The following is a 25,633-nucleotide window of genomic DNA, read 5'->3' as shown; positions in this document are numbered from 1 at the left end:
TTTCATTCGCGCCGTAAGGTTTAGTTTAGCTGTACATTGCTCAATCGAATTCAAAACTTGAGCTGATTACTGTGATGATTTTATGTATACGTTCAAAACCTCTCGCGATTATTTGACGCTGTCAAGCCATTAATTAATCATAGCTAGTGATTAAGCAATTAATCTTGGTGCTGCATTATTTGTTTTTTACTCGTTTCGCCATTCTCTCTATTTGATCACAATATCCCCGAGCGCTTTCCACGATTTTAGCAACATGATCAATGCAATGTAAAGTTCCATCAATGCTTTCCAAATGGGCTACTGCCCACATTGAGCATTAGCCCATTAATCTAAATAAATGATTCTAAGAGGAGCGAATTTCGACCGTTGCCTCACCTTGCTCACCCCATTTTTGTAATGATATCAAAGGTAGATCGACTAATAATACCGGAATGCATCAGTCGAACGATATCTATAGTGGGACGGCATAGTTTTCATGTTGGACAGAAAGCTTATCTCATCCTCCTGAGCTAGAAGAAAATACGGCACTCAATTATTTTATGTACCATGCTCGAAAATTGGCGATTTCATTTCGGCGTCACAATTAGGTGTTGCGTTTATCGCACGAGGACCGTTAAGGTCGTCTCCTGCCCTCAAACGAGTTTACCGGAAAACAAGAAGCGTCTGAAACGGCCGGCCGTTGGTGAGTCATCCGCCCGCCCGGTTTTCCTCTCTTCTTCCTTCGCACCCCCCATCGCAGTGATGGTTCCCCCCGCCAACCCCCGCGGGCTTCCGAGAGTGGGCTGAGAGAGAGAGAGGGCAGAGCAGCGTCTGCGACGATTCCGCACGCGTTGACGCCGCCAGCCGGCCATCGCTCCTCCGGGAGCGAACGCTCTCTTTCCCTCCACTGCTGCAGTCCTTCGGTCGCCAACGATAACGGTGGGCGTGCAGAATGCCCTCTTCCTGTGCTGTCGCGGGCATGTACGAGTCCATAAATTCGCTGCCAGTGTTGCCAACGGCGGATAGGAATTGGCACGACAAACGCCCCTACCCCCCACACATCTTTGGAAAGGAGCTGTTGAGTGCCAATACGCGGTGCTAAATTTTGTGCCAGAATGACTCGCTTTCTTCCCCATGGTACCTCTCTCTCGCCGCAGTATGCCCAGGCTGTCGAGCAGAGGTGATCACTTTGGTGCCTTGTCACAAATTACTCGTTCTGTCCCCGTGCATATGTTGCAAGCTCCGGTTATGCAATTCAAAAGCGTTCTCTGCAATTATTTTCACAGTTGCAGTTTGGAATTGCGTAGTGGATCGTCCAAATCGAATATAGTGGAGGAAGATAATAAAAAAAATTTTTAACCTATTCAAAGCGTTACAATTTTCGCCTCTCAAACGAATGCGTTGTGTTACCACGCTCTTGCAAGGCCTCATTTAGAATACGCATGCAGCGTGTGGGATCCGAGTGAAAAAGGTCTCATTCGGGAAATTGAGAAGGTTCAACGCCGGGCAGCCCGTTTTGTAAAAAATTCCTACGATAAAACGCAAAGCGTCACCGAAATGCTCATGGATTTGGGGTGGGAATCATTGGCTGAGAGACGATTCAATGCAAGATTGAAATTATTAAATAAATTTAGATCCGCATGTTTCAGCACCGAGGTCTCGCAAATTATTCGTACTCCTACATACATTAGTCGCTTGGATCATGCATATAAAATTCGGGAAATAGATGCCAGAACTAGCCGACTCAAGGACTCCTTCTTCCCACGGACAATACGGGATAGCAACTGCAGGGTTATAGATAGCAAAAATTCCACTTGCCACCCTCAGCGTCTAAAAAATAATTAGTTGTATTTAAATGCATGCTCTTCCACTAACCTTATGTGTTTTGCTATAATAACCCATTCTTTCCGAATGACCTCATTCATGTTCTGTTCATCTGTTTTTAAGTTTCCCTTTCAATCCCTCGTCCCTCTCCGCGGGGGCAAATTCCTGCTACCTGCAACGTTGGGTCGCATTCCCTGCCAATTAGAGACTCTTTGGGGGTAGAGTGTTTCGTGGTGCATTTTCATGTGGTAGTGATGTTTCAATTTCTTGCTTGTTGTGTCCTGGCTTCCGTGTTGTAGAATGTCTTTCGTGCTGCATCATGGGGTGCAGTTTTTTAGTTGTTTTGCGGTATATGTGTTTGCATGAGTATTGGATGAAGGGATTTTTGCATGAGTGTGTGCGCTGCTGTGGGTGTAATTTTCCGTGTTGTTTTTTTTGCATGTGGTATTTTTCTTTTTTACGGTTGGTGACCTAACACCCCCCGCCACACGCCCTTGCGGCGGCTTGCGGGGTATTATGTAGATGTAGATGAATGCTTTTCCAGGGAGATGTAACTCCGCTGCAAGTGGCTACGTAATATCCGCGAAACAGCGTTGTGCAAAACGTTAAAACTCCAAGGAATGCCCAAGAAGTGCTAAAATGTCGGCAACGCCCACAATGGCCTCCGTGCCGCACCCGTCACTCCCATTCCTTGCAACTGGCGATAACCCTTTTCATTCGTCCCCGGCCCTTGTCCGAATTGGTATTCGTGTGTCGACTCTCGACAAATATAGTCTGTCTGCAACCATTGTTGTGGCGGGAGGGGGTGTAAATTCAGGGCAAGGGAGGGAAGACAAATGCAAGTAAAATGAAGAAGGATCAAGCGAAGCTCGACGTCCTCGGTTGTGAGTCTGCTCTCATTGAAAGGCTCCCACAGAGTCATGAACTTTGATGTTCCAACTTAAGACCTGTGTACTTGTCTTAACTAGCTCCCCAGTCACGTATTCAAGTTGAGGTTGCAGCACTTTCCCGAATAGGAGAATGTTCAGTAATCCTATCTCTACCTATTCGCCTTATGGAGTAGTATAATATGGTTGGTCAGCGTTTTTTTCCCTTAGTACGAATTTTGCTTCGTCTTTTTCACTTCCAAAGTCGATTTGTTTCATCGATATACAGCCGGGTAACACGTTTCAGCCTCCAATCGTATACTGGCGTAGCTTCACGTTTAATAGTTATATTTTTAAGTAAATAACGGACCAAATGGGTCTTGTTTTTATAGGTGAAGGCGCTAAAAATAAGGAAATTGTGAAATTCGTGAATATTTTGATACTGTCTCTCGTGTCGGGAAGGATCCCTGAGGTTTTCGTTCGCAAATATCGTCGATTAAATTAAGAACTCGGCATGAATTTCCGTGAAGAACCCTGGTTTCTTTTTTAAGGAAAGATTTTTTTGCGAGGCAATCGAATTTGTTAATGGGGATATACCTTCCTTGTAAATCCGGAACCTCCTTGGAATTACCGTTCTCATTGCAACTAAAGGTATATGCTGAGTGTTTTCGAATGAACCGAGTCTTAAAGTGTTTTTTTTGTCGTATTTGAAAAGGAGCTCGGGGTAAGGCGGTCGCTGGTTGAGTAAATTAGTTGCGAGGAGGAAGAGTCAGCGGTGGCTCCAGCCAATCACGACAGAGAAAGCTTCCTCTCAGTGCACTTGCTCTCCACCGTGAGATAAAAACTTTTTCCGAGGCATGTTCCGTAGAAGTTTACAATTAACAAGTTTCGAATCGTTATTTTCCAAGTTTAACTTGCAAAGGATTCCGCAAAGAAGGCTCGTAAGAAATTTGTATGAGTCGACTCGTGAAGTTGGTAACTTACCACTCATTTATGAAGCACTCTTCCAAGTTACACCTGCGGGATATCGAGTTGTAACTTGTGAATTGCAAACTTGAAATCCTTATGGAAGAGAAAAGAAATAAAAGCATTGCAAGCTCTTCCTTGCACCGTAAAAAGTTCCTTATCAGTTCCAAAGACTCGACATTCGAGTCCATATGCAAACTCATTTTGAGCGTGTCGTAAGTTTCCCATGAGTTTCGTTATATTTTCGCGATGTCTTTTTCCTCTCGTGTTGTGAAATTGTTTGAAGTTTTTCGCGTGTGTTCAAGCTACGCGTTTATTAATCGATGCAGTTGTATGTTGAGTTACTTGCTCGCGCGTTCACGCGTTACGTTTTCTGTTTGGGCATATTTCTCTCTCGCTCTCCCTGTCTTTTGCCACGGCGTCATTTCATTCGACGTGCGTGTGATTTGCGCCTTCATCCGCGTCCAAAAAATCGCCAGTAGAATGTTGACGTCGGTTCCGCTCGAGTTGGAGGAGATGGCAAAGGGAAGTACCCGTAATGAGGCCCGTATTTAACACGTCGTTGCTTCCTCTGCGAGAGACAAGACAGCGGAGTGTATGATTTGCAGTGCAAGGAAAAGCGTAACATGTGGTGGGCTCACCATCACAGACGAGAGAAGATAATGGAATGGAAGAATTTAGCATGTTCAGATAAAATTTTCTAAAATAAAATTCAAATTTAATTTTCGAGAATGGGTCGACGATGGTTGTCAGATTCGATATCCCATCCGACATCGAGGCGCGAAGACTTGTCGTCCAGATTGTGACCGTAGTGGCTTAAAGCTTCACGATCAACGATTGACTTCAACGAACTAAAAAAAAGTTCGACCCACGAAAGAATTATCGTCGACTTGCGACTGAGGGAAGGCCACCGCAGAAATTGCATTAAAATTTCTCCTAAAGTGTGCCCTCAATCAACTGAAACTCGGCCAAAAAAATAAAGCGGACGAAAATCCGAATTTCGCCATATGCAAAGAGTAAACCGCGAAAAGGCGCGGACGGGCGACCGTTTCTCCATCGGTCCACTGTGGTGACAGCCAAATGCTCCTAATCGAAACGGACCGGAAATTAGAGCCCGATCCTTGAATTTGGCAAACGCTCTACGAGGATGGATCTCCTAACGAAAAATGTTTAGAGCTCCGGGCTTCATCCCTTTGATGCAAAACCATCAACTTCAATTACTCATGTATGAACTGTGACTCGATGCCTTAACTCGGGCGAAATGTTCACCGGATTCGGTGGTTGGGTCCCGGTTGCCGCGCGTTTCGTGCACAGAGAGGAGAGCTCTATGCTTCGGCAACGCCGTCATGAATTAATTTTGGGGAGCGTGAAATGTTGTCTAATTTCGGCAAACGTCCCAACATTTCTAGATGAAGCCTTTAGCAGTTGAACTTGTGACCTTGCTACGCGGTGAGTCGTGAGCCGCGGCCGCATTAATCCGCGATAGATTCCCAGGTCGCGGACTGATAGCTGGCCTAGAGACTTACGGCGGGTCTCCCGGATCACCGATCTTTTAATATCGGCGGTGAATGTACCAGCTGCCCGCGAATTTGGGGTTGTTGCCGCTAACATGATGCCGTGGAAGATGCCTAGTTTCGTATTTTTTATCCGATTTCGTCATAAATTGGCAAGTAGGAATTACGAATAACTGAGAAGGAAAAAATGTACAGAAAACAAGCGGAATTTCGTGAGAAACGTGATGCGTAGTACTGTTTCGGGTATTAGCGGATTTAGAAAACCTTTTAAGGGGATGGAGGCATGTTTACGTTAAAAAAATAAATTTACTACCAATTATTTTCTACCAAAGGAAGCTGAAAATTATGCAACGTCTGAAACTAATTGCGTTGATATAGGGACCGCAACGCATCCTGAGGGATAATTATCATTTTCCGTGAGACAAAATTTGTTCCTAAGTAGTGTTGGGTCATATAAGTAATGCTAATTTTTAATTTTGTGGTAAAGGTATAAATATTCCGAAAGTGCGTGGGTGGCAACCGTTTTGGATCCACCTTTCGGGTTAGGGCCCCTCTAAAAACACCAATCTTTCTTAGGTAAGTTGTCAACGTTGATGGTTTCATAGTAGTTGTATGAAAAATCGGTCGTATGCTTCCCCTTGGGAATAGTCATTCCAAGGATCATGCGTGGGGTTAAACGAGACCGTGTAACAGGAATAGTCCTTGGGAGTTTATGTCCGAAACTGACTCCTTAACATTTTCCCAAAATATTTTCTCGCTCAAGATAACACTAAATTGACCTGCCGCCAGCACGCCTTGGCTCCGCGGAAGAAAATTTTCTTCCTCCATTTTTTATGGCGGGCCGCGGTCGATAAAAACACTCGAGGTGGATAAAATGATTTTTCCCTTGACATATTTATCCTCGTTAGTGCGGTCAGAAATGGCTGAGGGCTATTTGTTACAGTTCGGAGAGCACTGTGCGAAGGAGATCCCCTTCTGTGAGTTATCCTTGCCCCCACTCCTCCTCCCTCCTCTTCAGTCTCCATATACCCTGCACTTCAGCAAAACCCACTCCATCCCCTCCCGCCCCCTCTAGCCCTCAGTCTGAAGCACCCTCTCCGGGCCTTCCCTTCCTTCCCGCCCCACGACTTATTTATCCCTCCTCTTCACTCCCCTCCTCATCCCCCGAACCCTCTTGCGCGCTCCTCACCCCGAGAGCCAACATCCCCCGCTCTTATTCCCTCCTACTCCACCGCCACGTCCCCCCGTGCGATGGACCTCCTTCGTCGTAATGTGCGCGATCTCTGCCGTTTCTCATTCCGCCTCTCCTCTCTCGCTCTCTATCCCCGCCGCAACCACACGCCCTCCGCCCCATTCATTCTTCCTCCGTCATGAGCGAGAGGGGCGGAAGCGTCACTCGCCCTTCACTTTCCCTTATTTCTCTCCTCCCTTGTCGCCTTCGAGCGCACCCCCATCCGCCCACCCTCTCTTCCCTCGCCCACGTTTTCACGGTTAGCAGAAAACCCTTCGTGATTACCCCTCCCTCAACCCTTCTCTCTCTCTCTCTCTCCTCCCCCCACACTTCTCCCACCCCGCCTGCCCCTACCCTCCTTTCAACCCTCGTCCGTCCAAAACTAGGGAGATTAAGTGCGTCCATGCTGGAATATTACGTCCCAACGTAATTTCCCTTTTTAATTGCCTAATCTCCTTTGATTAACTTACGTGGACTTGCGTGAAAACGCCGCCATCTTCTTTGTTTATTTAATTTTATTTCGCTCGTTTCTAGTGCCGCGCGCGGGCATATGAATGAGCGGTCTCTCTCTCTCTCTTTTTGCCGTCGAGAAAATTATTTATCCGCGCAGGCATTACGAAAGGTATGAATAACAGGCTTGCGGGTTGGAAAAAATAATTTTTTTGTCAGGAATTAAAAATGAGGGCGTTGAAACGAGGTTAATTTCTGAATAAACTACAGTGTTACGTTCTTGAATATTTATAATGCGTCTAGCGGCGCGCTTAATAATTGAAGTCGCGCGCCCGTCCCGTGGGATGTCGAGAGATTTCAGGGGGAGGATAGCGGGGAGGTGGAACACATTTCCCCGATAGCGCGATAGGGATTATTCCTGCGGATTTCCGTCGCTTTTAAATTTATTTTATTAGTTCGTGTGTGTGTGCATTTTTTTTCATCGTCATCCCGTCGGTTTTTCTCCCCTTCGCAGGACGGGCGCGGGCGGGGCTACTACGGCCGCCGAAACCGTCTAGCTCGGCCCCCTCCTCTCGCGCACCATTACGGCGCGTCTCCCGTCCCGAAATTTCGCCGGAATTCTCCTTCCGTCGTCGCCGCACGCAAACCACCCCAGTGCTCAACCCGTAAAATAATTTCCAGGCGACTCCCGAGCGGTGCGGGGTCGGAAGCTGTGGCCTCCTCTCTTTCCATCTACGTACGTCTTCTCGCTCGCACCGCACCATATGGCAGATCCCATCGCGAAATTCCCATCATCTTATGTTCTCTCAAAGCAAGCTTTTTGTCTGTTGCGAAAAAGCATATATCTTTTTATGAGTAGAATTTGTAGCCAAGGAATTAGCCGACCAACTGTATATAATTACAGGTAATTGCGTCGGGCGAAGCTTTAAAATTTTAACCTCTTCTTTGTTAATGAAATTAGACGGCTCTTCAGATCCACAGTGAAAAGTATTGTAATTTGTGGCCTGCGTTTCTTTGACTACTACAAGTAATTGTCTGTTGATGGCGAAATAACCTTGCCACATGATTATCCTGCTCGTGAAGGTGATAGTATATCTTATTATTAAAAATGTTGATTTTATGCTCGTTGCATTATTTTAATTTTAATTATCTTCATGCCTACGTAAGAACTCGGTATTGATATATGAATGCAAATAGTTGCTCCATTCAATTTCGAAAATAAATATTTAATGCTGCAAGACAAGCTTTTTGGTCCTTTAGTGTCTTAATTTTTTTTATCACTACCGTATCTGCAATAGGATTTAGTACCTGGTGGTTAGTACAGAAGATAGAATAGATAGATGTATACAAGACTATTTTATATAAACATATGTATATATATGTGTGTATATATATATATATATATATATACACACACACACACATATATAATAGAATACAAGAGGTCGCAAACCCTCTCTTCTTTTCCTCGTTTCCGTCCTTCCGTCCCTTTTCCATTTTCAGTTTCCACCCAATCTCTCCTCGCCCTGCTCCTCTCCCTTACAACCCTCTTTACACTCGGAATTCATCGCGATCCACCCTCCTATTTCTAAGCTCCCCTCCAAACGTCGTCTCCCTCCGCCCATGTCTTCGGTCGCCCGTGCCTAGAAGGGATTTGGAGTCCGGCGTGCTCGGTCGAAGAGGCAACGTTTCGACGTGCGTTTACGACCTGGTTTCGTCCCATCCCGGACCAGCAAGGCAAAGGGGCCGTGCTCCCCCACCAATGCCTGAGAAGCTGACTCCGGAAAATTCCGCTCTCACGGGTTCGGTTCCTTCCTAGGTGGAGTTTTCACCGTCATCAGGGTGCTTCCCTCTTCGCGGAATCGTCATGGAACTCATTGAATCTGGAAGTCAGTGTCGTGGTTGATGTGGCTGACGGCAGCAGTTAGCAATAGAATAATGACGAGGCTGGATATTGCATTTATATATCTTTGGGTTGGCTACTGTTGACCAAACTCAACCTTGTATTTTTTCTTTGCAGTATAATCATTCTTTTCTGTAAATTTTATTCCTTACGTCTGATGCATACTTTTTAACTGGCAAAAATGTTTTCCGCCGTATATTATGTTACTAATTCCAACGGTAGGGGTGGAAATACACTCATAATATTGCCGCAATTATCGGGTGCGTAATAGAGAGGAACATATCACAACTTCTTATAGTGATATGTGCTATTTGCATTCCTCATTGGCATATGTTGCATTTTTAGTGATGTGAAAATAGTATAACCTTAGAGATTTTGACCTAAATTTTCGGCTTCTGCTGTGCTCAAAGCATTCACATTATCTTTCCATCTCATTTAATGTATTGGTTAATGCCTAGTGATTGCGGAGCAATTTTCTTGGGAAATCGTTGTTAACTAGGCCCGTGTTTTCCTAATCTTTTTGGCTCAAAATGATCCCGAGAGCACTAAATTAAGCCACATGAACATTCTGAAATACAAACAGATTTGGCGGAGTTAATCCAAAAACCGAACTCTGTAAATTATTTTCACCCCAATTAATTTTCCGGATAAAGCCGCAAGAAACTAAAGTTACCTCACAGAAGTAATTTGCATGTTAGGTTAAAAGTCCATTAACGAGTTCATTACTCCTCTGACTAACGTCAGTGATATGCTGAGAGTACATGAAGTAAATATGCTTGCTAATCGTATAAAAAGTAGTATATTGCACTTAACTTATTTTGCTTGCATCGTTGATCATAGGTATTGAATCTCCATGGTTGGAAAGGTAAAATAAAGTCATGAATGTCAAGTATAAAAGTTCTCTTATAGGGCCAAACAAATATAATTAGTGATATGGTACATAAAGCTATAATTTCAATGGTTGCAGTGGAATACGTATGCGATAAAAATACTTGTATCTTCTGGTATCTGAATCGCATCACAAATCACGAAATATGTGCTTCATTTTCTATGACAGTGAAGTGAAGGTGAAGATAGTAACAAGTGATTTCAGGCATTATAATACTTAGGTCTGAAGTTTAAAAAGGCTTATCATCCCCATTTCTTTCGATTGATTTTCTAAGCATGTCTAATCATAGACAATATAGTTTCAATGGAGTAGAGTTGAATATATTGTATGAACTGACGAGTTAAAAAAGTTCAAGGTCAATACTTAATGAACGTATGTACTATTCCTATTGTATGAGATTATAACACCTTATGTGTCAACATACATTGCGATTCGTATTCGTTGCGTTCGCAGTTTTTACCGCCATGGTTTCTAATCTGATTTTCGATCAATCCTTTGGGTCATTCGCGTCTCCCGCTGATATTCTCTTGACGGTGTGATCTCAATCCTCCCGCTCTTGTTTGGTTCTGGCTCATGATGAAGCCGTCGACGACATTGACTTTTCCCTGTTTTTATAATGACGAGAGGCATACATAATCCCTCGATGACGGGAGCTCTCCGTTTCCAACTGCGCGGTAACAAATGGCGGTTCGGAGTTGAAAGCATCTGTTTTCTCTTCGCGCAAAAACATTTTATTTGTCTGAATGAGCGTCAGGCGTCGCCCCTGCGTAGCAGAAACCAGCTAAAGCCTTTTCTTTGGAAGGGTGAATCTAGTCAATGGCGAACCCGTATGACTCCGTTCTAATTTGGTACTAAACCCTTAGATTTAAACATTAAGTTTTTAGTATTCCATCAGTTGGTTTTGAGGAACAAGTGTGGCGGTTGATGATGTCAGCTTTTCTCAAAGTTATTCTTTATTCGTTAAAAGATCCTGACACGAACAAAAATGATCTTCACTGAGGATTTTTTCGCGTTAAGAAGTTCTCTGTTGTACGCGGCTTATTGCATTTTTGTTTATATTCCCGTCCCGTTATGTAACTTAAATTTCAGATTCCTCGAACACTGAGGTCATTTGCATCCTGTCCCATCGTAACGTGTAACTTCTAATTATTGGTGAAACTTAAATGCCATGAGTTTCTGTTGATGATTCTATTCTGTCTCTTGTACAAATTTAATTTGCAAATCCATTTCGCAACCAGTTAGTTTCAGAGCGTTCGAATTAAATTTTAGGCGCAGCAGAGCGTGCGTTCATTGTCCCTCGTTTAGTCGAGGAGCTGCGAAAAATGGCGTCGCAGTACGTAATTGCCTCCTTGAGGGGAGAAGAGTACGCTACGCCAATATTTGGCGCATGATTGTATCATTCCCGCAAAGAAGGAAGTGGTAGCAGTTAATGCCGAATACGCTCGACGGTGGGTCTGGCCAGTTGAATCTCTCGTTGTTGGCTCTCAATAAGCGTGTACTCCTTTCAGTCAAAGTTAGCGGCCGGCTAGGAATTGTGATCGATAGTAATTCACGGATGCGATGATATCAGAAGTAATTTTGACTGTCGGTCCGTGAAGAGTAAATCTATGCGATGGCGCATATTGCCTCCGAAGAGAACAAAACCTATTGGTCACGTTCGCTGAACGCTCATAAAACCTTTCACAAGTTAAGCACTCTACCGGCATATGGTGGTATGGTTTACGCAGGAAGCAGGCTATAGAAAAACATTATGAGTTGTTTTGTCTGAGGGTGATTTTTCTTTTGGACCATGTGGACGTACAGGGTGTCTATAGCTGGTGGAGAACTTTTTCAGAGAACGAAAAAAGAAAAGTATACGGTGTAGTTGAAGAAGCCACAGAAACGTCGTAGTTGAGGCGGGGTAGAATCCAATCATTTTAGGAAATGCGATGGTTTTCCACCAAAATATTTTATTCGCCACAATTCTCACGGTAGTCACATCCTCGAGAACGCTTTTCATCTTTCTGACTCGAATGTATTTATTGGTGCGGCAATTGTGGCGTAGAATTCCCCCAATGTGTCCGCAGATTCACCGAAATCAGTCGTGAATCGAAATTTTTCGCCGGAAAGTTGTCATTTATTCGTCATTGTGATGGGTTCAAGGGAGGAGAGAGAGATTGGGGGAACATTTGTCTCGATTCCGAAGACGAGATTTGGGGACCTGATGACCGGTTCCTTCGCGTCTCAACGAAATCGACGTATCGTTAAGTCGACGCTAACGCTCGTAGCAAGGCGTGTGTGTGCAGCATCCCTCTTCCTTTCCCCCCCTCTCCATTCTCCCCTCTCCTCCTCCACACCGCCCGAAGCCTCGTTACCCGCACCCCTCTCTCACTTCCCGCTCCTCGTCCCACTACTCCCTCACCGCACACCCCATCCTCCCCCCGGTGTGTCGTCCCGCTTACTTGCGCCCTGCAGCCCCCCCCCAACCCCCCACTCCCCACTCTCTCTCTCTCCGTCTCTCGGCAAAACCTTACATCACTTCCCTCTTTGCTCCCCATCTCGTACTCTTCCCGTCCCCATCTCCACATCCCCCATTTTGCCCTCTCCCTCGACCTCCCGCCCACCCTCTTTAACCCCTCGCCCCCGCTGCTCTCAGTTGCCCTTCGACGCGCGCCCCAGCCCCCCCCCCCACAAAACCTCCGCTCGCCTTCTCTCCTCCCTCCATTCCACTGTGGAACTCTCCCACATCACAGCTCACACACTCTACTCCCCTTCGCTAACTCTCTCTCTCTCTCTCCCTCCTTCCCTCTCTCTCTTTCCCCAATCCTCTCTCTCCCCGCTCGCTTCATCCTTCTCCCGTTATTTGCAGCATCCAATACCCGGAGAGCGTCTCTCCCCATCCTACAAACCTCCCTCCCGCACTAGCAAAGTCTTCTCCCACCTCACACTACCCCCCGCCCACCCCCCGACACATCCCCGCCAACCCCCTAAAAACTGCTCTCCTCGGGACGAAACGGTCCTCGTTTTCTTCTTCCCTTCCCACTCCCTGCCCTTCTCCCGCTTCTACTACTTCTTCCTCCTTTCATCTTTCTCTCTCTCTGCTCCCCCACGCCCACCCACCCGGCCACACGCGTCCCATTTCTCTCTCTCCCTTTCTAATCTTCTGTCCACTTCTCTCCTTCCTTCTTCGTTCATTTACGCTGCTACAAGACTCCTTGTGTTTTTTCTTCCCCTGTGGGCTTCATTGCTCATTTTATTTCTTGCTCAGTAAATGCGACCAGTTTGTGTACACAAGCGCACTCACCTCACACGCATGCATTAATGTCTCTGGAAATGAATTAATAATTTCCTTGTAAGCGTTTGCTGCCTACAGTTTGAGTAAATAATGGGAGGAATTTCGTAGGTCTCTGGGTGTGCTCCCCCGCGTGAATTTTAATGAGTCCATTATTGTTGGATATCCTACTTTCTCTCGCGATATTATTTCTTTATCCAGACCAATTTAAAATAATTTTTAATGTTTATAAATGTTTTATGCATGAATGTTTATTCTCTCTCTCTCTCTCTCTTTCACTCCTTGTGCCTTAAATGCGGGGCTGTGAATTAATCGGCCTGCTACGTTATCCTCACATAATGTTCATTTTAAGATTCAGGAAGATGGGTTAAATGATAAGTGGTGGCGAGTCGGTCTCAATTTCGCCCGAAGGAACATGTACCTATCTCCTTCCGTTATTTCTTTTTCTTCGACCGACACCCTCGGAAGGCGGCCGCCGCTCCTCATCCTCCTTTATTGCCATCCCCAAACTTCCTCCTTCCTAATCCTCTCTTTCTCTTCCTCTCTCCCGTTTCCATCCTCCCTCTCCCCTCCCCTCGCCCCGCACCTCCGCTCCTTCCTCGCAAAAAAGCGAAGTAACTCCCTTCCCCGCCCTCGTTCCCGAAGTGCCAGACGGCGGTTCCCGCCCCCGAGGTGGGGGTTGGGGGGAATGGAGTTGAGGGTAGCCGAGGGGGAGGAGAAGGACTTGATGGGAAATAGAACGGCGAGGATTGGTGGGAAAGAGCATAGAGAGGGAAGTGGTGTGTGTGTGTGTGGGGTAGGGACATGGTAAATGGGCAGAGGGAGGATGCGGTGAAATTCACCTATTCAATTTTCTTGCTCGCGCCGAGCCAACTGGGTGTGCACTCGGGATCCTCCCAGATAGCCTCCATTGCTAACTAAGTAGTCACATGGCACAGTCGCTAACCGCTGGAGATTTTGAGAGGAAAAGACAAATGGTGGAATCATCCAAGTCACATTCCCCCCCCCCCCGTAGGTGTTTTTTTTTCTATTTAACGGTCTATTTTGTTGTAATGAAGCGTGTTTATGAACGCAAATGTGACAACGATTCGAGATGGTTATTTCATCGATCTACGTGAGGAAAGAATGGAATTTCCGTATAATTTACTCTTTAATAAGGCGGTTTTTTCCTTCTCCTAAAAATGGTAGTTCTCAAAATTCGTGTGCTATTTCCATTTGCCTCTTCATTTGAGGTCAAAAATATCAAGCGATTCTCATGATGGCGCCACGTTGCTTCTTAGTTACGAAGTGTATACGTCCTTTGGTATTTTTTTAAACGAAGATATAGGCAATGAAAGGTAAAGATATGAATGTTTAGGGGATCCTTTGAAGAAAATCGTTTTGTCCGTAAACTAGGTGGGATGAATTAGATTTGGTTGTGCATAGGAGTAATGTATATAAAGCCGTTGGCCTATCATTGAATCTCTATGTAAGGAGAAATTGCAATGCAGGTTAATAAAAATTGAATATATATTGAAGATGGTGTTGATAATAATGATTAAAATGTTAGAGACCTATCGCTAGCTGGCTAAGTTTCCGTAGAGTGTATAGCTCATCCAATGAGCAAATAAAAAGGGTCCGGCCGAGAAAAGTTTCAATCAGGTACGTGGAGGTGACTCTGCGCAGGGGAAATCAGATTCCGTAAAAAGAAAATTCAATAAACATGTATGTGTATTATACTTTCAGACCTGAGTTTTGAAATAAATGACAGAACAAGTTTGAATGGGTGAGCTCATCTATGGCTATTTCGTGGCGCTTCGTCCGATCGGATCACGTAAATTATTTTTATTGAAGGTAATCTACCGGTTAAGGAAGGATTTTGGATGGACACAACTACCAAATAAATATTTTTTACTCCTAACAAAACACAATCCAGCAACCTGGTCTACATCAGGTCCCTCTTCATCTCTGAGTACTTCCTTACTCCCTTCATCCCGTCCAACATTCATATCCTGCTCCTGCCCTTTCCTCGTTTGCCTAACATTCTCCTTTCTATTACAGTCTTCAACATCCCACTGCCGTTCAGTACGCCCTTCATCGATTTTTCATGCCTCCTTAGGATTTCTCCCAACAAACGCCTCTCTTCGCCCACCATTCCAAGTACTTCCTCATTTGTTTTCTTCTCTGTCCATTTCACCTTCTCCATTCTTCTCCGCACCCACATTTCAAAAGCCTCAAATCTACGTCCATCCCCCTGTTTCAATGACCACGTTTCCGCGCCGTACATGACATTAGAGATGTTAATGTGTGAAATATTAGAATTAGGAATTCAATCTTCCCGCGGGTAGTGGATGGATGGTTTCAAACGCGGTTCGAAAGATCCAGTGTTTGAAATGTGATGGCAACATGCTGTCTCCCATTTCTCCGTACTCAACATTCGTTGCTTCCTTATCATGTGATTCACGGTTGGGTACCTTTTGTTTAAGGTGAAAAGAGCATGAATAAAGACCGAGGTAAAATGAGCTTAGATTTGTGATATTCCACGTTTCTTAAAGGTTTTCAAATTAGCACCCCTAACCTTCGCGCCATTATTTCCCTACCACCTTTCACGCTTGCTCTTCTCCTTCGGAAACTCGTAATATTCCTCAAGTCTCTCCTATCATATTCTCCCTGGCTCTCTCGGTCTTTCCCCTCCTCTCAAAATATTTATTCTTCTCTCATGTTATTTGTCCAGTGATTCTAATGTCATCCAGTTTGACATGACTAAACCGGCATAACACCATTAATTCATAATGATGCCTATAATTTTCAGTAGCTCATTCATTCCCAAACTCATGTCTCTTGTTTTTGCCACAAAAAACTCCTCATGCACCCCATATCCGTGTTTGGTTGACATTTATGCTTATCCTGAGGTAAACATGTTTCACCACATACCATAAGTCAGGTAGGCGTTTAATAGTGTCATTTTTGCTGCTGCCTTAGACACACCATAAATTTGTGGGTCGTAAATGTTGTTATTTCAAAAGAAATACGTCCGAACGAAATAAAATGACAGCTGTTTGAATCCTACGGCGAGAACCTTTTCCATTCGCGTCAAATGTAAGAGAGAGATAGGCCTGGGGTGGAAAGGGTACGATGGAGAGAGCCTAAGCCTGTTTTCCCATCACGTAGCATTGGCGATTCCATTGGTGTTTCCCTCATCCGGGGTTTCTGGGTGATCCTGCTCATCCCTTCCCTCCCCTTGCCCTCCCTCGCCCCCAGTTTGTCAACCCTTGGCTGATCCAGGTTGATCCTCGGGAGCGCGATAAGTGGAGGGAACTCGCGGGCACTCGGTGCGGAATAATCCTATGAATCCCCTTCGCCGGTTGGCTGAAAGTTCTCGCAGGGATCACATATCAGAGGTCAAAACGCTTGTTAGTCTAGACTAATGATACCTTAACTGGGAGGAAGGAGGGATGACGTCTTTTGAGTGACGCTGAACATCGCTTTAAACATTCGTATTCTCCGATAAAATATCTTTTTCTCGTGCATCTGACATTTTTCACAAATATATGCTGACAGAGTATGATTAGATGAGAAATTATGAGTATCATTGTGAATAAATGATGAGATTATTTCAGTAAGATTGAAGGAGATTACACAGGTTTGCATACTCAGCAGTTTGTATACTTAGTAAGAGTACGTCATCAAATTTTTTTGCGACGAGCGTATGGGCTAGAAACTATATTCAAAATTCATTCCAACCATTGTGATAGATATACTTTTTGGATTCATATCATAAATAAAAATTGAATATATAATTATTCACTGGTCTATTTTCTGGTAAAGTGCACCTGCACGCATTTTCACTTTTTATATATCATGGACAGTCATACAGCATCATAAACTATAATACCACCACCCACATTAAACAACCCAAAAGATTGGTCTGATAGGTGAGGATAGAGCTCATCTCGTACTAAGCCCTGCACGGCGTGCGTGGAATTCGCCCTTCAACAGGGTAATAAAGAAAGCCAGTTCCTTTCCATGTCCCACCTGTGGTTTCCCAGACAGATCTAGTACCCGAAAATTGACACGGCTTCGGTGAAGCTGAGAGTACTTAGAATTGTGGCCTGGAATCGAATCCGGGCCCACTGGTCAGTAGGCGAGCATTCTACCTATTGGTTTACGCCACCCCTTTCAGCCATATTGTTGAACACAAAAAATTATTGCGGAAAATAAAATACTGTTGTTAAACTAATGGTGGAATTAGTTTTATGATTGCGACCGAAACGTGTGGGACACTCAAAAGAAAAGCGGTCACGCGACAAGAGCTCAACGTATATGCGATAAATCATGGAGGCGTAGATGGCATCGCCGTGATTCCTAATACAAGTGAAATCAAGGATCGGGTTAATTTCTTATTCTCCCCCCCACGCACCCCCCGCGATTTCCCAAATGAGTCTGGTGCCCAGCGACTCGGTGCTGCTTTAGCCCAGGCGTCGTCGATAGAGGCGTCACCCGATTTACGAAATCGGGACCCCCCCCCCCTTACGGTCAGGAGATCGCGTCCCTGAATATTGATGCGAATGGCGAAAAGCGGTGCAGGGGACCGTGAAAATATTTTAGGTGGGTGGCCGTGATGTGAGGGAGGAGGAAGGGGATGCGTGGCGGTAGGCGGTGGGGGAGGGAGAGGGTGGACGGAGGGTCGAGGAAGACGTTGCCCACGGCTTGGGCGAGACGGGGGAGGAGTGTGTGCGAGATGAGAGATTAAGGCATAAAGATAGGGGGGAGGGTAATGGCCGTCTGCCGCCTCGTCCCAAGGGTCCTTCCCCCACCTCTCTACCCTTCTCTGGGACTACTCGCACCCTTTAACCCCACCCCCCCTCCCACACGACCACCCTCATCCCGAAAATCCGCGCGACGCCCCATCCTCCGCGGTATGCGAACGCCTTTCCATTTCCGCGGGTGCCGATACCGTTTTAAATTATTCCCGATTTTCAATCGATTCCCTCTTTTATCCGCCTCCCTCTATTTCACCCCTTCCTCCGTGCGATCTCCAACTTTGTGGGAGGCACATACGGCCATATTTTCACGCTCCAGCGCGCATGCGCAGGCCATCTTCGAGGCTGGAGGAGGTGGAGGAGGATTCCACAATAGTTCGATAATGCGATTTGAGTCTGAAGAAAAAATATGGGGGGGAAGAGAGGGGGGTTAGGAGAGGAAGAGAAAGAGAAAGGGAGGTTGAAATATTTTAAGCTCCTTTCGCCGTGGCGCTCGTTTAATAATATTTGAATAGCACCCTCCCGAGCGGGGTCGAGGGGTGGTGGGTGGATGGATGGGAGGGGCGAGAAAGAGAGAGAGAGAGAAGGGGCCCGCGGTTACTTTACGGAAGTTCTCGTCTGCCGGAGGAAAAGATCTCCACGAAGCGCCTCTTCGGAGGAAGGGCTCTAAGTAAACATGACAGTTTACATTTATTAATTTATGATGATTTGAATTATAATCATGCTTGCTTAAGACAGTGATGCTGCCAAACTTTGTTGTGTTGCTGGACACTTGCTTTGCTCACAAGACCGCGGACTTTTGCAAAAGGAAGTAATTATATTTGAATAAATTCATCAAATATTAGTTTATATGAAGTCTTTCATTTCTCCTCTCTTTTTCTGTGGTTTTCTCTCTAAGTATTCAATCCGAAATCTTGGTTTTAATTGCTGAAGATGAAGGTCGTGTGCCACTGAGTGCATGCAATTCTCATTACTGTAGTGTCAGAGATAATGCATTACGTTGCGTAAGCGGGGCACTACGGTTAGAGGTCAAGTGCCCTTCCTATCGAACGCACCGTCATCGTTTCAATCCATTGGCTTTAAATATCATTGAAATTCGTAGAAAAAATCATCCTTTTAAGTTTCCCCGAAAATCTTTTTCGGGTCGAATTTATGAGTCTGCAGTCTTTACCAGTCTCAATTAAGGTTGGTATAAGTCGTTAAATCCTCTGATTTCTTGTCGTACAACTCAAAACGCTTAAGACAATAGCGTTGGCATATGGTAGGTTGGTTGTTATCAATAGTTCCGATGCTTCGGTGAATCCTACTACCGTCAAATATTATATTTTGATTTTCAAAAAAGCATATCCATAAACAAAGTCCTTCGTGCTCGGCATTGCTGATTGTTCAATAATTCAATTCGAAACATTATTTTTTTACCTATTTCATAATTTTCATCAGTTTTTAAAAACTAATGTTAGTTTAGGTATCACCTCCTTGAAATAACCCCTTAATCTTATATTATTGCTCTTGTTTTTGCTTGTTATTATTTTGTGAATGGCAGTTGAAATCATAAGTGGGAAATTAGCGAGAGTTGTGCTGAATTCAAGGTACACATTCCCTTATGTGTTACATTATTGACAGGTAAAAGGAAATAAAATGGATTTGGTTATTCAGCGCTAACATTTCCTTGATATTGCGGCAGTGGTGTGAATGCCGTGGTGTTTTGCATAACATATTTTGATTTCGGTGTAGTTATACTCTATTTTAAGGGAGAATGTTTATTTATTTATTGATAAATGAGTACATGGTATATTTTTTGTCATTTTTAGAGTGCAAGAAAAAGTAATAATTGATGTATTATAATGTTGTTTCTTTATTTTGTTTCAGGTGAGTCATTCCTTTCACTAGTGCTGCCCGTTATTAATGAATTGGACATGCGACTGGACAAGTTTGTAAGTGCACCTAAATGTTGCCAACCTCTCCCTGTTCGTCGATTTTCATTGGGCGAATGTAGTCTACAAAATGACGGATATTTTTGCAATGAAATGAGCGTTATTTATTTAACAGATGAATATGTGCATTCTCCTTATTTTCACTTGAAAGTATCCAAAAAGAGTCTCTGGTGTTCAATCTTGCCATTACAGATACCCATAGAGGATGCGTCATAATACAGTCAGCACTGCGCATGTTGTATTTCATAAAGGAATTGTATTTATAATCTGAATGACTCTTTTACGGCGCTCTTTTACAGCGAGAGCTATGGTCATTAGATGTTATGGTGCTCCTTTCCATCCATTCCATCTCTCCTACGTCTAGTTTGCCACATATATTAATTGTATTAGCATATTGTAGTCAAATTTCTGCATATTTTAATATTCATATGCAAAATTCGACGCACGAAATCTTCATGGAAATAAAACCATATACGCTGCTGTTTACCTATTCAGTTTTGTAATCGCAAATCCTTTCCGTGTTTTCGTTTTATTAAAAGTCTTGATTAATTAATTTCAGAATTTAATTTTCCAAATTTGACCTCTTAAATTTGCAATCACGTGCGTTAGATGAGGCCTGTTTGTTTCATTTTTACCCGTTTAAAGCAGTTTCTTTTATTCTCATATTTCGTTGTATCTTTTGAACGGCAAGATACAATAAAGACATTATTAGTCTGCATTCTTAGTGCCTTAGAAAAATGGTACTGTATGGCAGTAGTTTGTAATAGAGTTTTGCCTTTTTTCAGTGGGGTGTACGTTCCTGGTTATGACATTCAAAACAAAGAAGCTAATTAGGGAAAGGAAGTGGGACTTGATACTCACATGTGCATGTAAAAATTCTATTAAGCGATGTAGTCTGGAATTCTCCATTGCTCTTGCTTTGAGCTCTCCGCCATCATATTTTTGCGTAATCCTGTAATAAAAAAATTGCTTCATTGGCTTTAAGCGGTGGATGTTTCGTTCTTTTCCACTGGGATAATTCCCAAAAGCTCTCGGTTGTTATTTGTTCTGGCCGGAACGAAAGCTTCAATCAGATGAGTGCAAAATTTTCCATTCACAATCGAGGAATTGGCCTGATTTGAGGGCAACAGCGTATTTAGTTGCGTTATTATTATTTTTTTAAAACTATGAGTTTCCAGTTTGCTTCACTTCCCTTGCTAATGCTCTCGCAATTATTTGTTTTCCCCGCAAAAGTTCCGCCTTCCCCCCTCTCCTCGTTCCATCCACCGATTTTGCGGCCCGAAAGTTTTTTAATCCCAGCATTCCCCTCACCTCACCCCATCTCTCTCCCGGTCCCCGGCACCACCCACCCCCCATCCTACCAGCCCATGTCAGCCCGGGGAGTGCATCTCCCGCAGCGAAGCGTCCACAGCACCCCCCCCCCCGACCCCTCTCCCCTCTCCCATCTTTCTCATCCTCTTCCCATCCACCCCTCCCGACCCATCTTCCTCCTCTCACGTCGTCGCATCAATATAATCGCTTTTGTGCTCTCGAAGGACACGCCTCATTAAGGTCCCAGATGAGCTACATTGTTATCAATATATATCAATATATTTTTTCCACCACAACTTACCTATACTACCATCACAATTATTGCCGATTAGAAAATTATAATCTCCCCCGACGTTCACCCTCCCCCCATCCTCGTCTCTACCTAACTAATTACAGCCTTTTTATTGCGTTCGATGTTGAGCATTGCCACGCGGTGTGAACTCTCGATACGTCGCCGTCTTGTGGACGTATGTAATTTGCGTTGTTTATCTAAGGAGCTGTCTGACAGGTTACTACTAATAGTTCATGGTCCCCTCATTACTACTTAGGACGTGGTCTTCTCATCGCGCCTTACAGCGATTTGCAGCCAAAGGATTTAGATACACAGTCTTCCCTCACACAATCAGCGATCACAGCAAAGTCAAGTACAGATCACAACTATGATCGAAGAAACTAATCGTAATCCGATGGCACACATTGGATTCACCTGAGTTTGAATACCACTCGTAAATGGTGACCTTAAGCTCCCTTGGCGGCTGGTTAGGACGTAATCTATGTAGATACATTAGCACGAGTCATTCGACGACTGTTTTACGTTTTGCACACCATCATCTGCATCAACTGGAAGCATCTGTTAGAATATTTATGATATGGACTCTGCTCGGCATAACTGGCCGTTATCCTAATCATCTCGAAACCTTTTATATTGAGGATCGATATTGGTATGGCGGTGTGGGGATCGTTCGGGCAATGACCGGGATATGCCGGGGTTAAAATCCGAGTCATGCCTTCATGCACTCTCACCGGAACCTAAGTTCGGTGATTTTCTCTCCTATCAGAAGTTGATGAGAAACTGCTGGCGACACACGAAAAGAACGTGCCCCCTACCCCACCCTGAATCTCCCTGGATGCGTTAACTTCACGTTGCAGAGTAGCATATGTGATATTCCCCACACGTCATACCAGACTTCGGGTTGAGTTTGTCCGATGTCAGACATGCGACACTTCGTCAACTTTTGCATCTCGAGAATTACGTTCAAGTCTCAATACGTGGCCGCGAAGTTGTTTCGTATGCACGTCGATGTAGATGGATTGCTGTGTTCCTCAGCCGGATGCTTTTTCGTCGTGCTTGAACAGTAATGAAAGATAAAGAGAATGTCAAACGCTCCAGGTTTCCGGACGGTATTTCGTCCGAACCGATTCGTATGCGGCTTATATTGTGGCGTCCCTTCTTTCGCAAGGCACGACTCGGAGAAAATATACCACACGTTGACTTGAAATGGCTGATAGTATCTTATTCTGTTGCAAAGATGGTGATATCCTGCCTCTTTGGGGATTAAAAATTCCGCTACGCCCTTAGCTCTTCATCGTTTGGTATGTGCGTAATATTGTACCGAACGTTGTCACCGTACAGTTCGCGCCGCGCCTGCTCTTGTGTTAATGATAATCTCGCCTTTTTCATTATCCTCTCTTCTGATTGGCAATTTCAACTCGTGGGTAAATAAAGCAGAATCTGTGCATAAAGCTCTTCCTCGTGCAACTCCTTCTCGCGAGATTCTCAGAAGAGTCGTTCATTCATTCACACTCGGGTCATTTATTTTACACGACTCGTACGGAGCCTTGAACCGCGTGACTGTCAACCTTCAGTGCAAAGTATAAATAAACGTAATTTTTTCCCCGGGGCGAGTGTTTTTACTCTCGTATTTTCAAGAGTTCGGAAAGCAATCGAGGAAGATTGAAAGAGTAAGACAGGCAGAGAGAATGAGGGAAATGAGCGATAAAGGAAAACGTAAATATGAAAGGATTCAGGGGTCGTGGTAATTGTCGCGGTAAACACGCAGTAATTGGTGGCCGAGGTGGACAAGGAGACGGCCTTCCCCTCTCTTTTGTTGTGTCTAAAGAGCCGAGGAGGGCGAAAGGGGTATTCTCTCTCTCTCGCTCTTAATAAGTGGGGGCAGGGTAGTGGGCGGGAGCGAGCGGCCGGGGAGCGAGGGGGGATGAGGCGAGGGATTGCGTAGGCGGGCGGATGACTCAAGAAGGAAAGAGAGTGGGGCTGCCGGCTGCTGCGTGGCTCGTGAAAGTTGAAGAGGGCAGAGGAGGAGAAGCAGTTGTCTCTTGGGATGGGGGACTGACTAGGAGCGTGCCGTCGCGGTGTTGCATGAACGTCAAATAAGCTGTTCGTGTTCACACTACGTGCGTATGGTATTTTTGATTTAGCGAATTGCACGGTGTTGTTTCGATTTTAACCTCATTCCGGGGTAGGGGAAGTCACGCTGGAGTGATCACAAGAAGGACTGAACCGACTGGAAAAATAAAAATCTGGCAAAAAATTAAATATCGACGACGAGGGTGTAATTCTGCACCGCCTCCCTTTTTGGCAGGCGAAACTACAAGGAGAGGTTTTGAGGGAAATAGGCTATCGATCCAATCGGTACTAGAATTCCTGTTCCCAAAGGAAAACTCAAGAATACATAAAGCGCAGGAAGTCAAATTACTCGAAAACGTAACCAAATATTGAATAATCATTTTATAAATATAAAAGCCCTAATGCTCTGAATGGGACTCGAAGAGGTAGGAAGTATTGAAGCGATGTAGACTACGCACACACATTCAGGCAGAGGGCAATATATAGTCCCTATCCTGCGCAAACCCATATGGGTTTGTTCAGGATAGTGACTATGAATATAAAACACGTGCCGTTTCGGGAAATTATTCGCATACCAATGAGCCGATACATGTTTTAAGTAAGGAAATAAAAAACCTAACTACACAAATACAGTTCAAATCGAGTCTGAGACTGTCATCTTGTGTATTAGCCTTTGCTTGTATGTGTTTGTAATGTATATCCCTTCTACAGCCAACGTCTTTTATTGCCTCCTAAAGAGTTATTTAATAGCTCTTCATTTAAACGGCTACCGTCACGATCTTTGATTTATGATAATCAACCTGCCTTACTCACATCACCTTCTATGTTGTACGATGAAGCGTGTTCCTTCTAGTCAAATCAGGAAATTCCTTATGAATTTGGATATTTCGATCTTCTCAGGTAATTCGGTGGGCATTCTGGGAAAATAAATTTTTGGCACAATTTAGGAATATAGGATAAATATACTTTTATTTGAGCCAATGCCGTCCACTAGTGACGAAGAAGCTTTACGATGGAGGTGATACTTTATGTGCATTATTTGTTCCAATAGTTTTGTTCATTTTTAATTTTGATGGATTGAATTTATTTTACCATGTATGAGAAATTGCTCTTATTTTTCCATTTTGATGTTCTATAATAGTGCAAAGATTTCAAAGTGTAAAAATAAGGTGAATTATTTTTACACTCCGAAATTGTTGCATTGTAATGTACACTTAGCGGATGACTCCGTTAAAAATATCTGTGGCGGCATCTCTTGCAGTTTATTGGAATTTCTATAATAACTTTATTTTCAATTTACTTGTGCTAACTGGGTGTTTAATTTATTTATATTTTTGCTTAAATGTCTAGTTACGTTACTCGTCCCTAAAGGTGCCTAGTAGTGATTTAATTATAGTTGAGAATGATTTTTAAGTTTATTCTATAGTTAACATATTTCATTATCAGTTTTACTGCAAAAGTAAGTACTCCCCCACTATTTTGGCAGTTCTGTTCAGGTTTTTGAGAAAAGTCACTGTTGGACCTAGAAAACTCCTGGATTGTTTTACGGTTGGAAAATGAGCATTTCAGTTCATTCACGCCGTCATTTCAGCAATTTACCGTAATGGCTGTTTTCTCCAAGCAATACACAGCTATGGCAGTAGTATTTAGGGGAGGCGACAGACGGCTAAGGTCATTTGCACCATTAGGGATGGGCAAGAAAGGATGAAGGATGTGGAGAGAAACCCGGCATCGGCATTAGCCTACTCTTTACGAAAGGTGCCAAGGGGCCCGTAGCTCAACGTCCCATCCGACGGACGGCGTACTCGATCAAAGCGCCCTCCACAAAGCACCTCAAGTTCGTGCTGTTATGCTTTAGCCAGGTATTTGACCTAAACAGTTTGCTCTCTTCTCCTTTTCACATACCTTTAATTACGGCTGACAAAAAGGTAGTTTTCAAGACCCCTATTTAACTTCATTTTAAACTACTTTGGGTGCTACTCTGCGATGTTTTACATTGGCAGTTTTACCAATGAAGCGTACACCCATGAAATAAGGTCCTATCTATGTCTCTATTTGCCTTATAATATCTTTGATTTTACTTCTTTCTGGCCTGCCAAAATTCTAAAAATAATGCTTCTTAATCAAAAAAGAACCTGCAGTAATCTTCCGTTTGTGGTAGGTTTCGGATGAACTCAGACTAAAGACGTCAATTCCACGCGTAGGGTTATGATATTTGTACGTTTCTTTCTCTCATGCTGCGGCTTTGGAAGATGTTATTTTCAGTATTCTGTATATTTTGACTGATTCGCATTTATTTTTTTATGCTTTCCCCTTCTTGAAAACTGATTATCTAATTAAATGATTTTTTAACAATTACCTTTTTGTGTTTTATTTATTTTTACCTTT

General features: G+C 44.1%; 1 protein-coding gene across 1 annotated transcript in view; it reads left to right on the top strand.

Moving 5' to 3' along the window:
* The window catches only part of Meltrin (disintegrin and metalloproteinase domain-containing protein meltrin), a 502,101-nt gene that overhangs the window by 269,477 nt on the left and 206,991 nt on the right, over positions 1 to 25,633 (top strand). The window lies entirely within an intron of this gene.

The sequence above is a fragment of the Hetaerina americana genome, unplaced genomic scaffold, assembly GCF_022747635.1.
Source record: "Hetaerina americana unplaced genomic scaffold, ioHetAmer1.1.p SCAF_32, whole genome shotgun sequence".
Classification (NCBI taxonomy): Eukaryota; Metazoa; Arthropoda; class Insecta; order Odonata; family Calopterygidae; genus Hetaerina; species Hetaerina americana.
The sequence above is the reverse complement of the archived record's forward strand: the minus strand, read 5'-3'. Positions and strand labels throughout refer to the sequence as shown.